The sequence below is a fragment of the Lissotriton vulgaris genome, chromosome 4_1, assembly GCF_964263255.1.
Source record: "Lissotriton vulgaris chromosome 4_1, aLisVul1.2, whole genome shotgun sequence".
In the NCBI taxonomy this organism is placed as follows: Eukaryota; Metazoa; Chordata; class Amphibia; order Caudata; family Salamandridae; genus Lissotriton; species Lissotriton vulgaris.
Window position 1 is genome coordinate 354,157,794 of NC_141691.1, and position 15,793 is coordinate 354,173,586.

Below are 15,793 nucleotides of genomic sequence, written 5' to 3' on the forward strand. Positions count from 1 at the left end.
ATAGCCAAATAGCTGGTAGTACATGTCTATTTGCGCCTTCCCCGTACTCCCAGCCTCCTGTCGCGTGACTCCTCTACATCACCACGATGTCTGTCGGTGGCTGTAAAGCTGCGTGAACTGCGCCTCCTATCTCTGGTCTCAGGCACAGAGACGCTGCTGACGCTTGATTCTGCCTCACAGCCCTCCTCCACTCCCAAGTTGCTGGCACTAAATGTGCCAGACTGCAGATGTTCTACCGCAGTAGTCACCTGGCCTGTGGCCTTGGCCACATCACAGCAGTAATGACCCAGGTCTATCTGCAGTGACACTGATCTACGTGACAATACAGCTGTGCTGTTGCAGAGCTTGGTGAGGGCCCGAGTCGATGCATTTGAACGGGGCAAGTTCTGGTGATGCCTCCTGTGCTCGCTGTGTTGCCCTGCTAGGACGGCACAGGTTAGCTCCTGTAGCCACTGCTTGATGTCTCTATTCCCCTCTGCTACGATTGTGGCCAGTTGACGCACAATGTCTGTCATTGTGCACATGTTGCTTGCCAATTTGGAAATGTTCATGTTCATTGTTCCCATGTGTCTCCCCTGCAGGCGCTGAACACGCAGCATCTGGGACTCTACCCCACCGTAGCTATGTGTAGGCTCTTCAGATCCCTCAGCAAGTCTTCCCAGGGGCCTGCACCGCTGCCTGACCTGGACACGTGCTGGAGCTGGCGGAGTGAAATGTGACTGGCGGGGAACACTTGTGGGTGCTGACCTCTGCTCCGTCTCCATCACCTGCAGGGAGGGGACATGTGCCCTGCGTCTTTGTGGTGTTGTCAGTGGTGGTGGTGATGGTGATGATGTTGGTGGTGGTGTGGACTGACATCGCTGTGGAGTCTCTCCATCGGTCCCTATTGGTGTTTCGGATATGATGAGGCATTCGCTGTCATACGAGTCCACGGGAGATGCATCTGTGTTTGAAACAGTGCATTGTTAATTTTTATTTCTAACTGTATCTGTTATTCATTTTGCATACTTTGTACTTAATAAATGATATATTTAGACATACTGTTAGACCTGTGCTGCTGGTCTCATTTTTTGCACACTTGGATGACATGACTACAACTCCCATGATGCAACACTTCTGTGATGGTATATGTGTTAGGCACTTCTTTCTGTACACGGTGATTAGCCTGGGTGGATGGGCATGGTTATACAACACGCAGCACAGGCATGCATCTTACCTTATTCTATGGTCGCTGCGCTGGAAGTGTCCAAGTGGGTGACTCCCACGACTGTCTCGGGCTGTATGGTCCCCTCGACGAGGTCCTCCAGGGCTGTGTTAGGAGTTACTCTGGAAGTCCCCCCTCCTGTGGCAGCTGCATCCTTGACCCTTTCAGCGATTTGCTCCTTTGCCCTTTTTCTGACGTCATACCACCTCTTTTTAAGATTGTCTATGCTGCGGTCCGTGACTCCTACTGCTTTTCCCCTCTCCTAGATGCGCAGCCAGATCTTGCGCTTCTCGGCTTCAGGCACCTTGAGTGACAGCTTTCTGAACAGCTTGTCATGCTTGCTGCTCACCCCCTGTATCAGAAGTTCTAATTCCTTGTCAGAGAACTTTCTCTTCCTCTTTCTGGTCGTGTCTGAGGATTGGGATACATCCTTGTCCATCCTGGATTGCTGTTGTGTGGCTGGTTTGTGAGATTTGAGTGTCTCAGCTCAGCTCCTGTGCTCTGTCTCCTCCTCTGAGCTCCTCAGGGCACAGAATGAAGCATGGGCTGAATGACTTCCTGGTTGTGATGTCACCAGCCTGCTTCCAGAGCGACCCCTTTTTTGAGAATTTGGTAATACCGAATTCGGTAATACCGAATTCAGTAATACAGAATTCGGTATTTGCAAATCTTTATTTTGAGGTCTCGCTATCATGCTTTCGGTGTTTCTTAGCGATTTTTACCGATTCGGTACAAAATACCGAATCTGTTGATGCATCGCGGTAAACTAATCCTTATTTGCGATTCCTTATTTTTCACAAATAAGGACTCGTATTACTGAATTTTGATGCATGGGCCCATAAGTGTTTGAGGATCTAAACCTTTGATTCAGAGCCAGTCTCTAACAATGTATTAAGACAGGCGTTTTATCAGAATGTAATTTTTTTTACTGTTCTGGTATCACTTTGGGTTTTCTCTTCTGAAGATGTATTATGTAATGGATGCTTTTATAGAATGTTATCTTGTATTGCTGTGATACTTTTATGGTTTGTATTATATGAACTGAATAAAGTTTTGAATTGATTTTATTGCATTTATTCTGCTTAATTAAATATTCTTATCTGAACTTTAATCCTAACTTTGAAGCTTGACATTAATTAATGGTGTTTAAAATAATTGAAAATATGTGACTATCCTTAATCTAAATACAATATTGTTCCTATTGGTTAAAAAGTGTTGTTCGTTATGGGCCAGATGTATGACCCTATTTTGCCGGCGCAAACGGGTTTGCGACCCGTTTGCGCATGCAAAATACAAAACGACCATGTGCTAATCCTATTTAGCGAGTTGTAATTTATTTGGACTCGCTTTATAGGATTAGCGACTTACTATTAGGAAGGGGCGTTCCTAGTCTCAAAACAGTCGCAGTTTACCACCCTTCTCAGAAGGATGGTAAAGCACTCGCAAAAGGGAAGAGGTCCCTAGGGGACCCCTTCCCCTTTGTGAATGCAGACATGCTGTCAATCTTTCCAGCCAACTCCAAGCCAGGCATTATCCTAAGAGGCTTATCAAACGTTCCCTCAAACGATCTGAAAATAATCATCGCGAGGCACTCCTGGAGCCCACGATAGAGAAGCAACCTTTAAACCGCCTTCCTTTTGTCAGCACTTTCAATACCAAGTCAAACTGTATCCAACAAATTGTTAGACGACACTGGTGTGTTTTGAACTGTAGCAACGATAAAATCGAGCCTCCCTCGTTCGCCTTTAAGCGATCTAGTAGCCTGCGGGACCGCCTAATACACACTCGTCCTAAGGAGACACCCAAAAGAAATATTGGTACGCTATGAGATTTGCCAGCAGTAACTGGACACCACCCCTCTGGTGCTTGTTCGGTTTGTCCACAGACTTCTAAGATCTCCCATATAGATATAGGCACAGATCGCCCCTGGGAATTGAAACCAATTGTAGCACCACACGTTATTTACCAATTTAAGTGTCCCTGCAATGAGAGATATATTGGTATGACCACCTGTAAGGTCCGCACACGGATGTTGGAGCACAAGAGTGCTTTCAGATGTAAAAAAGGTGTTTCTAAACTGACCAAACATTTTTTGGACCGCAACCACAGCAAATCAGACTTCAAATGGACTGTTTTGGATAAGCCATACATCCGTTCCCATGTCGGCGATGTATCCAAATTCTTGTTCATGAAAGAACAAAAGTGGATATATAAATTATCCACTGATAGCCGAGGGTTGAATAATGAAATACCATGGACCAGTCTGGATCTGGTACATGAGGTATGTAATTATGGCCCCAGGACACTGACAGAGTTGGAACATATAAGAGGTGGGGTCGGGTACACCTGTTAGTTGTTGATTTCAATATATGACCTTTCAAAAGGAGAAGTTGTAGTCAGTCATATGACTTTTTCGCCCCTTTTTAATAAACTAGTCTCTCCACCTTTGTTATCTGGTGCCTGTGTGCCTACCGGTAATTATTCAAGAGAGGGTGGTAGGTCCAGTTGAAGATACAGTATTTAAGGTTGAAGATAGTTTCTCTTCAGACTGTCAAGTCAATGAGAACTATGCTTCATTGTGTCTTAGGATCACCACGAGGGTAGATTCTCTCGCCCGCTAAAAACACGCAGGTACAAGGGCAGAGCCTCGGCTCCATGGTTTAATGATTCCTTAAAGGCTTTAAAACTAGCCTGTAAACAGGCTGAAAGGAAATGGAGGCAAGGATATTCAAATGCTATTAGTCTGCTCTGGAAAGCTAAACTTGCCGAATATAAAGCCCTGATTCATAAATCCCAGGCCGACTACTTCTGCTCCACGATATGTACTGCGGCAAACACCTCCAAAAGCATCTTTCAGATTTTGAACGGTCTAACAAACCCTGACTGTTCCAAAAAGTCGACCCCCCCTACGCAGGCTCTTTGTGATAACCTGGCTTTGTTTTTCAAGGAAAAAATTGATGCCATTATTCATGATTTGAGTACCACTTCCACTTTGACTTGCTCCATTAGTCTAGGGGATGGAGGTGCAGAGGTTGGAGCTGGGAGCCCTGGTTGGCAGCCTGCTGATTTTCTCTCGGAGTTTCCTCCCATTACGGAGGAGGACTTCGGCAGACTGGCTCGGGGTATTTCATCAGGATCACCTCTGGACCCTATTCCTCACAAAATTTGGAAAGACTATGGAGATGAACTTTTTCCTACCCTCTGTAGGATTTGTAATCAATCATTGGCTAGTGGTACGGTTCCTGCCAACTAGAAACAGGCCCTGGTATCCCCATTGTTAAAAAACCCTCCCTGAAACCCAAAATGTCTACTGAATTATAGACCAATCTCTTTATTACCGTTCCCTGCTAAAATTGTTGAACGTTGGGTGAGCTCAATCCTTTCTAAACATCTGGAGCAACATCAATTTCAGGATGAAATACAATTTGGCTCTCGCCCAGCCCATGGGACCGTAATGGCCCTGCTCACTGCCATGGAGGATCTTTGAATGCGTGCAGACAGGGGTCAAGCAGTGACTCTGATTCTGCTTGACCTGTCTGCTGCATTTGATACGGTAAATCATGCGATCCTCCTGAAAAGACTGAGTGAGGCCGGGGTGGGTGGTGGTGCCCTGCAGTGGTTTCGCTCCTTCCTGCTTAACAGGAAGCAGGTGGTGTCCCTCCCCCTTTTCAATCTGCGTTCTCTCCGGTGTCTCATGGGTGCCTCAGGGTTCGGCAGTCTGCCCGATCTTATTTAACGTTTATCTGAAACCCCTGATTGTGTTGATAACATCTCATCAGATTAATGTTATCAACTACGCAGATGATACTCAAATTATTCTATCTTGGGAGGTGAGGAATCAATCCCACTGGAGACGTTTCATGACTGTCTGCGAGATACGGCTGGCTGGCTACATAACAACTCACTGCAGTTCAACGCTAGCAAGACTGAGGTATTGTTCTGTGCTGGAATTCGGATTCCTCGCCCTTTCCTGGATAATTTCTGGCCTCCAGAAACTATGATAAAAACTCAACCGGTCACTACTGTTCGCAATTTGGGCGTTATGCTGGACAATAAGTTGAGCATGGAAGCTCAGGTTGCGAAAACGGTGTCCAACTGTTTTGCCCTTATTAGGTCCCTTCGAAAGATCTTACCGCTACTTCCCTTACAGGCCCGGGCTTTGGTAGTCAGGTGTACCATTATGAGCAGACTCGACTATTACAACATTCTCCTGCTCGAGTCACCAGGTCTGCTGCTAGACAGACTTCAAAAAATTCAGTCCGCTGCCGCCAAGCTGGCTCTTGGCTGGCCTAGAAGGTCCTCTGCCTCAGTGGCGTTGGCTGAACTCCACTGGCTCCCGCTCAGGCAGCGAATAGCCTTTAAATCTTTCTGCCTTGTCTTCAAAGCCTTGCATGGACTCGGGCCCAGCTCTCTGCAAGCTAAATTTGCTTGGTACACCCCAACCAGAGCACTTCGCTCAGCAACTGCCTGTTTGGTGAGGGTACCCAGATTTAAGAAGGCTAGGGCTGGGGGCAGATCTTTCAGAGTTGCTGCTGCCAAACTCTGTAACAGTCTGCCCTTGGAGATCCGTCAAACGGATGAACTTCTCCCCTTTATGAAACGTGTCAAAACCTGGCTGTTCCCGAAGGCTTAACCTTCTAGACATCTCTCTCTGCCATTTCTCGTGCTGCCACTTTGTGAAGCCTTAGCGCCAGGATGCCTATAAGGTGACAGCTGCGCTCTATAAATGTCTTAAATAAATAAATAAATAAAATAAATAAATAAATAAATAAAGATACTCTAATTCTTGACCTAAATCTTGTTTAGAAATATGTGTTGGTGATTATACATTAGGCTCTTAGCGGCAGCACTAGTGGTAGCAATGAATCACTCTCAGAAAATACGAGCGCTAGTTCCTACTGTTCAGTCACTAGTGACAGCATTAACGACAGCAAGGCTCGATGGAGCAGAGCACAAGAATATTGGAACTACCTGATTGGCCGTAATAACGTCATTGTGTAGTTCTATGTACTTGCCAGGGGGGCACGCGAGATCTTGTGGAATACGAGCTTTTAATAAAGAATTCGGTTACAGCATCTCACCGAGCAAGTATTGAGTCGGCTCACACAATCATGATGAATGTTGAAATGATGACGTAATGAAGCCGCTTGAGCACTCGGTGCAGAGCAGTAAACGGTATATTCTTTATGAGAACTACATCTCTCGGGGCATGGACAGCAGTTTGTAGTCCGCTGTAACATCGCAAGACTACGCTTTGTATGTTTAGCATTAACGGAGGTAGTGATCGGCATGTAAGCAGCGTTTGCTTATTGTAAACTGAGCGATGTTGACCCCAAATTATCCAACAACCCTAAAATGATTGGGCGAGGGTACCGTAGAACCACCTATAAGAAACCTCTCCCTGGACCGGTCGTTCCCTCCCCCTGACTTAGGATCCGCCAGAGGCAACAACGGAGAGGTAGGAAATGCGTTTTTCATAGAATGGGCTATACTCTTGACCTTTTGGGTCTGGCTTTGATCAGAGGTTAGGCCTCCTGGTGGGCCTTTTTTATGTTTTGTATGGACTAATGCCCTAGAGGAGGGTAAAATGAGCAGTTATGTGAAAATAAAATGATCTAGTTTTGAAGACTTTTGTAGCTATGAGGGTTCTCCTTGATAGGTTGAGCCATATTGATACTGGGAGGAGGGAGAATGGGTACTCTAAAAGGTGAGGAAAAGAGATGGAGGGCACTTAAGATACATGGTAGAGCAGAACTAAATAGGTCTCCTCTTTGTATTGAGCTCATGATTCCTTACTTCTACAGAGTGGGGCCTCATAAATTCCTGAGCCTGGTCCAGGAGAGGTGAGGTCTAGTCCCCGGTCAATCTGGGTGAGTGAAACAAATCCTTAATGTTGTTTCTTTTTATGTGTATATATATATTGAGTAGGACTGTTTAACCCTAACACGGTGTCCATCATGTGGTGTTTGTTATTTCAGGTGTAAGACACATCAATTGACACGGAGGAATAGTAACAGGTTCCGGTTAATTATATCCTTTTGCAAATACTTTTGAGTTGCTCACCAAATTTTGGATTAACTTTATACTTTGGTTGTGAATATCACTTGCAGTAGCATTAAAGTTTAGAACAGAGTACCTGAAGAAAGCCGAGGGTCCTTTCCCTGAAGGCTGAAACATGTTGGCCCATATGCAGTTATTTTGTTCAAACTGTGTTTTTTTGCACTGTTCTTGGTTTTAATTAGGAAGAGGTCAAGCTTTAATACAATTTCCCCCTTTTTGGCCCTCTACCCTATTTTAAGTCACCACTTTTGTTTTTTGCACTGCACATGGTCCCATCTATATCAAGTTCGCATGGTCTGAGAGTGATTGAGGGTCGGAACCCAACTCCGTCTGTGGGTATGGTATTTTGTCTCAATGATCTAGAGACACACTATCCCTGATGGATGACCAAGTGATAAAATTGATCATTACAAGACTTTGATGGGAATCCAATGTACGTTTATGGGTTTCACCTACATTCACTGATGGTCATGTGTTCTGTGTTAATGCTCTACTTTCATAGTTAGACTACTTCGCTGTTGGTCATTGATGCACCGAGAGAGGCATCAATGACCGCTGATTGAAACGTCTCACTTAGTCACAACAGGCACCTACCCACTTAAGTGAGCACCTGAACGTATATATATTTTTTTTGAGCTCTAATGTATCTAAATGAAAATAAACCCTAACTGTTTTCCTACAACCCTGCTCCCTTGTTTGATCTAGTACCAATCCACATTGAATGTACCCCTTTTTATGAGGGCAAATACCAAGACACACAGTGTATCTTCCTCTCTGGACCTATCAAGGCCAACCCTGAACCACTGTACTTCCTAAACACATCACAACCCCAGGTTCATATATCGGGGTACCCTTGTTCTCCCTTATTAATATTCATGAGGCAGGAAATTTGCGACCCCATTGGGAATCGCAAACAGTGTCTGAGACACTGTTGTACATTTTGATTGCAATTTGCAAATTGCGACTCACAATTTTTCGCAATTTGTGAGTTGCAAATCACAATGGTCGTACATCTGGCCCTATATACATTATTGGCATGTATTAGTTATTGTTGTCCTGACCCTTATACCAACATCAACACTAAATTATTTTTCAATATATTTAAATTACTTATCCTTAATCTACCCCTAATACAAACTCTAAACCTAATTGTAATTTAAATGAATTAAATGTATTTATGTTTAACCTAACCTTTACATTAACTCTTTAATGATGCAATTTAATTTAATAACATTAAATTCAAAAGTTATACCGACCTTAACGTTAATGCTAACCTTAACCCGTAATCTAAACTAATTGTATTTTAATTAAATATTTATCCATAACCTATCCCTTACACAAACCCCGTGTTGCCCTTAATTATTTATTTGAAATGTATTTAATTTAAATAGAAGAACTGTACTTAACCTCATTTTAATACTTCCTCTAAACCATATTTATTTTAATCCATAAAATGAAATTAGAATTTAACCATAATTGCATTAATTACCCACAGTTAATTGCCATTACACCTATTTAAATTGATGCAGTGGTTATCCCAGTAATTGACCATGTATAGTGATCTGCTGCCCATTGACAAGGTTTGCACCACAGAAATACAGTATGTATTCATATATACTTGCATACATAGATACATACATACATAATTCTTTTATCAGTCTAAAGACCCATCGATATAGTGTTATTTCTATTGTTGGCTATACCCTATATAAACTCCTTTTACTAGAAAAACAGTTAAATAAGTACTGACAGGCTGACAGCAATATGCAAACTTAACCACTATCCAATTAGAGGAAGATATATTTACTCTAGTTACTAGCAATAGTTAAAGTAAAGGACATCTAAAAATATATGTACAAGTAAGTCTTCATTGAAGGCATTGATCATTTAAGATAATAGACTATTATAACAGTAAAGAAAATACTTTAAAGGCTAGTTTGAACCGCCAAGAACGTCTATGTCTTTTATCCATCAGCTAGACAAGTGGGAGAATACAGCATAGCAATTTATAAGTTGTCAATGTCTAACTGAAAGATGATTCTTTGCTGGTCCTAAATCTACCATCTGGCATAAGCTCTATACAGCTGAGAAGGGTTTCACGGTGTGAGGTTCTGTCCTCTCTGGTCCAGCATCCTGGCATGAGGTGGAGACAGCATTGTGTAAGGCAGACCAGGTCCATTCAGGTGAAAGGAAATCTCCTCCCCTACTCTAAACGCAGCCCAGGTCTATTCAGCCCAGCCCTGACTCATCCTGGAAAGGTAAGACATGCATCAACACCCCCCACTGGCTGTCTGAGAGAATGCACATCCCCAGCCCCTGTCTCTCCAAAACCAGACAGTCAATCCACGAACCAGCAGAGGCACCCAGGGTGGCTAAACAAGAAAATACCCAGTTTCTAAAAGTGGTATTTTGAAACACACAATATAAAAATCATCTTTACTAAAAGATGCATTTTTATATTCTGACTTCAGGCATATTAAACTCCATCTGTCTATCTTGTTCCAATGGAAAGTTATAATTATAAAATGTTATAAATAGACTCCTATTCTATCCTATGGGACAGATTGCCTTTCCATAGTGAAAAATGAAATACACTGAATTTCACTATCAGTATATGTCACACACACTACTTCATGTCCTACCTTTCACAAACACTGCACCCTGCCCACAGGGGTAACATGGGCAAATCATAAAGGTGACTCACATGTAATAAAAGGGAAGGTGAGGGCCTGGCAAGTGGATGCACTTGCCAGGTCGACATTGCTTTATAGAGTGTGCACAGACACTGCAGTGGCAGGTCTGAGAACACTTTGAAAGCCCGTTGTGTGGGCGGCTCAGTCAGTGCTGCAGGCCCTGTAGCAGCAATCGATTTACAGGCCCTGGGCACATGCAGAGCTCTGTGCTAGGGTCGTAGCAGTAAATCAAATAAGTAAATCATGGAAACGCCAATCCATAATACTTTACAAATAAAGCATATGCACTTTAGCACTGATTAGCAGTGACAAAGTGCCCAAAGTCCTAAAACAACAAAGAGCAGTGCCAAAAACATCCAGCCAAAAAGCAAATATTTTGAGCATAAGCTCGCTGAAAAAGCCAGGTCTAACACAACCCCAATCCAGCCTAAAGCCAGGGTAGACTAATCAATCCCTTGATAGACTTCCCTGCTTGGGGCAATAGAACCTAGATCTGGCCCACAACAGCAGGGGCACGTTCTGGGTCTATGCCTTGCTGAACTCAGTTGGATCACTCTGTCCATACTCTCAGGACCCACTAAGGTAACCCATGGGAAACCCTCCTTCTCACCTGGGACCCCATCTTTGCAGCCCCTAACCTTAGCTTGCTCGAAGGTATGTTCCCGCAGACAGAGAGTACCCACAGGATCAACACCGTTGTGTGGCCCCATCCACCCCCCGGGTGTGATTGGTGTCCCTCCTTCCCAGGGGCCACTCTGTCCACCAGGACAGCAAGCCACAGTGGCCACTGACAGTTGGCAGTGATGAGACTGAGGCCTTATGCCTCTTAGGACTCTCTAACCTCTGCAGCATCAGACAGTAGGGCACGGTAGCCCCATGTGCCTGGCCCTCTCTGTCCACTCTCCCTCCAGTCAGGTCAGGGATGAAATCTTTACACTGACCCACCAGTCCAGGGACTGTACCCTGAGACTGGACAGGAGAGGGGGATGTGCTCGCCCAAATCTTGTGTTCCTCACTGGGGCTCTGTACCCTCCCACCTGGATTGGCACCCCCAGACTCCTGAATTGTCAGGGCACCTGTGGCAGGTGTCCTGCACAATTCTCCCACCAATTCAGGGGTGCTATCCTGCAACTGGTACACCAGCCTAGGGTCTGTACCCTGAGGCTGAACAACAAACTGTGGTGGGTTCCCCAAACCCTGTCCTCCTTCCTGTGGCTCTTCACCCTACCACCTGGATGGTACCCCCAGGAGACAAACACGTAGGGGCACTGTTAGCAGACACCCCTTCTTTCAGGTCACAGGGAACACCTTGAACCTGGCCCTCCAATCCAGGGTCTGCACCCTTAGACTGGACCTGTGCCTGGCGACCAAGGACTTCTATGGGAGTACACCAACCTCCCAAGGGAAACAGACTCCTCAGGAGCTGTGCAAGAGTCTGCCAGGTGCAGGTCCACAGCCTCCTGTCCACCTGAGAGAGCCTGAAGACCCCCAGGCTAGAAGTGGCATCACCAGGGTCAGTCGTGGGGTTCTCTGACCTCAGAGCTGGTAACCTCTGACCCACTGGTCCTTCCACTGGGGACTGGGCCCCCCTCACTCCTCTCTCTGAACCCATGCACTGTCCCAACTGGAGGGATGCTGCCAGACACCAGAACTGGTGGGACGCTTGTTATCACTGTCCCCCCTAACTCACCTGATACCTGAGGATCCCTCTGAGAGAATGGCCTCCTGTTACAGACCAGGCCCACCTCCAGGTGTTCCCTCTAGGAACTAGCCAGGCCTTGAGACTGAGGTTTGGGCACCTCGGGACATAGCCGACCCCCACTCCTTCTCCTTTGAGAGAAGATATTGGAACCTAAACCCCTCCCACTACTCTGGGACCTACCAGAACACCCCCCTACCTGAGCCACATCCTTCATGATCACCCCCAGATGCTTCTTCCGGCCCTCTGGAATCCACCAAAAGGTCTGCCTCCGGTGCAAGCTTCCTGGGGTCAGGGAACTCACACTCCACCAGTTGTTGGCATAGCCCTGGAAAACAGGGACTTACAATATGCTCTCCAGCAATTTAATCACACAGCCCCAGACAGGTGTTAATCAAGTCACTCTTTGCCTCACCATCCAGTGCCTTGCCCAAGTACCCTACACCACCCTCCTGAGACTGGTAAGACAGTGTCTGACTATCTCTGCATTCAACCCACACTCTTCTGGGTGGTCTCCACACACACATATCAGGACTTCTGCCATGGGGGAACACCTCACCCTACACCTTTCTTCTAGAGTCAGTGGATTGTCCCTCTCACTCATAGGAACATGATGCCCTATGCCAGTTCCCCCACCCACCTCAGAGATATTGTACACCACTAGAGCTACCTCTTATACCTGCAACCCCTGGTGTATGTCAACCCCTTCCTTCAAGTCAGGCACCACTCTCTGGGTGTGTGTACTTTTCCCTCAGCACCAAATAACACCTTTTTGCTGCCACCATATGAGCTGGACTCCAACTCCAGCCCAGTCAAGCTCAGTTCTTGAGCTACACCCACTTCCTTTTCTTGGGCTAAGGCCCTCTTGGTCTCAGCCCTCTTGAGTTCCTAGCTGAAGTCTCTCAGCTTCCGCTCAACAGCTAGAAGGCACTTATTTTTCTCTATTTCTCCCTTGCTGTCAGAGACAATCTCCTTCTTCTCAGAATCATCTGGTAGTGGTGCTTCCCAAAGTGTGACCTCATAAGAATACAGGCGTGCCTCAAGCTCCCTCCTTGAGGATCCTCTCTCCACAGGCAGCCCCTCTCTTTGCAAAAGGCTTTTATCTCCTTCATTGTGTAGATGTACAGGTGACAAAAGTTGATCTCCATTTTTGTTAAGACGTCACAGCTGCAACATCTAATCAGAGTCACAGTATCAAAAATACATCCAGGAGGCCACCAGAAAAAAGAAAAAACAGTATGTGGTTACGTAATGGTCCGCACTATACCAGTAGTGTACACCAATCACTGTATGATAGGCAAAAATGCAAGTCCCAAGCCTCACCGCTGACCACCATTGTTAGAAATGGGTGTTTCTAGATGGCAATGGTGTGCACCGTTATCCAAATTAAGACCCTTCTTCCTAGTCAGGGAAAGGGTTATGCACTTCTAAAATAACCCCTGCTCAACCCCTTGGAAGTGTGTAAGGACCAAAACGACAAAAATCCATCATACATTAATAAATATGTGATTCATCGAAGGTGAAAACAGTTCTGTCCATAGCAAACTATAGATGCAACACTTTCAACAGCAAGTACCTTGGATGCGTCACAATCATAAACAAAAACAGCCACAGGGAAAGTCTTGTGCCGGTTCCTTACGTCCAGCGAAGGTGATGCGTCGGTTCCTTACCTCAGGGGAGGTAATGCGTCAGTTCCTTGCTACCACGCAGGGGAGGTGATGAATCAGTTCCTTACTGAAGAGGAGGTGATGTGTCTGTTTCTTACTGTGCCAGAAGGTGATGTGTCGGTTTCTTCCTGCGGCCCCGGCTTTCTTGTAGAATTGGCGCACCAGTGAGACAAGTGGGGATCGGGGATCCATCAGTTCTCAATGCAGAAGCAGCAACAATGCTGCTACGTTGGTCTTTCCAGCTGTGGTCCCACACGTTGGTTCTTGCAGCCGCACAGCAGGGCCTGTGTCAGAATTGGTACGGTGAGCTCAGACTTTCGAGATCGGTGCACAGGATTCAGCCTTCAGCGATTTCTTCAGCCGCGGACAGCTGCTTCATTGGTTTCTTCAGCAACACAGGCACAATGCTTTGGAAACTGGTGCGGATGCATCACGCTTCTCTTAGTTGCATCTCTTTTCCAGCTAACAACAGCAGGAACAACCTCCAGAGGCTCAACTAAGCAACAGGCACCTCTTGGCAGGTCAGAACTCCCAGCAAGGAAGTTCAGGGAAGCTGGTAGTGAAGTCTTTGTGTTCCTGAAACTTCAGAACCGAAGGCAAGCTCTACTTCAAACCTTTGGAGATCTTCAAGCAGAATATACAGCACACAGCAAAACATGCATCAACCCCCTCCAGTGGCTATCTGAGAGAATGCACACCCCCAGCCCCTGTCACTTTAAAACCAGACAGTCAATCCACCAACTAGCAGAGGCACCAAGGGTGACTATACAAGCAAATACCCACTTGTAAAAGAGGTATTTTCAAACACACAATATTTAAATCATCTTTACTAAAAGATGCAATTTTATATTCTGAGTTCAGGCATACTAAACACCATCTTTCAATCTTGTCCCAATGGGAAGTTATATTTGAAGATGTTATAAAATAAGTGTGGCTCACTGGTTAGAGCAGGCAGACCCTGAAGCAGAGGTCAGGCCCGGGACCAGGGTTCAATTCCCGACGCGGCAGGGTGATGAGCTCAAATGTCCACGGACTCGATAATTCTCGCTTCGGTGCCTGACCTAATCATGGGTTCACACTCTGCAACTCTGGGCATTAAGCTTGCTTAATCTCCACAACGGCCCCCCTGCGGCGGGATGCCTGGCTTTCACCTTGGGGATGCCCTGTAGGGGCTATCTCACAGGGAAAAACCAGGACGGGTTCCCAAGGCAAGCGCGGAGATACCCCTTCGCGGGTCGATTCTGGCGCTATATAAGAAATGTAATAATAATAATAATAATAATAAATAGACTCCTATTCTATCTTTCGGGACAGATTCCCTTTCCATAGTGAACAACGAAATACACTGTATTTCACTATCAGGACATGTCACACACACCAGTACATGTCATACATTTCACATACACTGCACCCTGCCCACAGTAATGCCTTGAACCTACCTTAGGAGTGACTCACATGTAATGAAAGGGAAGGTGAGGGCCTGGCAAGGGGAAGTACTACTTCACTAACCAAATAAAATCATCCAAATTTAAAAGTAAAGAGCTTTTTAAATTGTAGGTTTCACTAACTAAATCGCCAACTGGCCTTTAGCATTAGCAACCTTCTTCCATGAAAAAAATTAGGACGATCCAAGAAACTCTGAGGGTGAACGCGCCCTCGGACGGCAAAATATTACCAGGTGCTTCCATGGCACCTGTGCTAGGAGCCGCCCACTCACTGTGACAATTTACTCCGCTGTCATTGGAAGCCTCCATAGCTAGCATCAAAAGCCTGAAGTTGGGTTCTCCCTTCGATTCTTGTCAAGCAAAAGTGCTAGTTTCTATAATCAGGTGGCAAATACAATTTGCAATACTTCATTAGAGTCTGGACACATGCCATCTACATGGAAGCAGGCAAAAATGTTGCTGCTGCTTAAAAAGCTGTCCACTTACCCAAAAACTCCTGAAAGTTATAGGCCCATCTCCCTTCTCCCCACATTCTCTAAGGTTTTGGAGCAATGTGTTAACTCGGTGGTTACGACTTTGTGGAAACCAACAGCCTTCTCCACAGTAATCAGTCCGGGATTAGAGCCAACCATAGTACTGAGTCTGCCCTATTAGAGGTCTCTGAACACATTAAGGAGAGCCTGGACGGAGGAGAGAAAGCCATTTTGATCCTGTTAGACCTATCAGCGACCTTCGATACCGTGCCTCATGATAAGCTCTTGGACAGGATCTAGGAGCTCAGTATCGGAGGTTCAGTTTTAAAATGGCTCACCTCCAATTTGGAAGACAGGGACCAGGAGATTTGGATACCTCCTTTTGCAGCTGGAATCCATAGAATGGATGTGGGAGTTCCTCAGAGCTCCATTCTGAGCCCCACATTATTCAATCTTTATATGTCCCCTTTAGCTGTCCTGGCGGAGACATACAGAGCTAAAATTACTTCACACGGTGATGATACACAGCTCCTTTTCACCTGTGACAAAGGG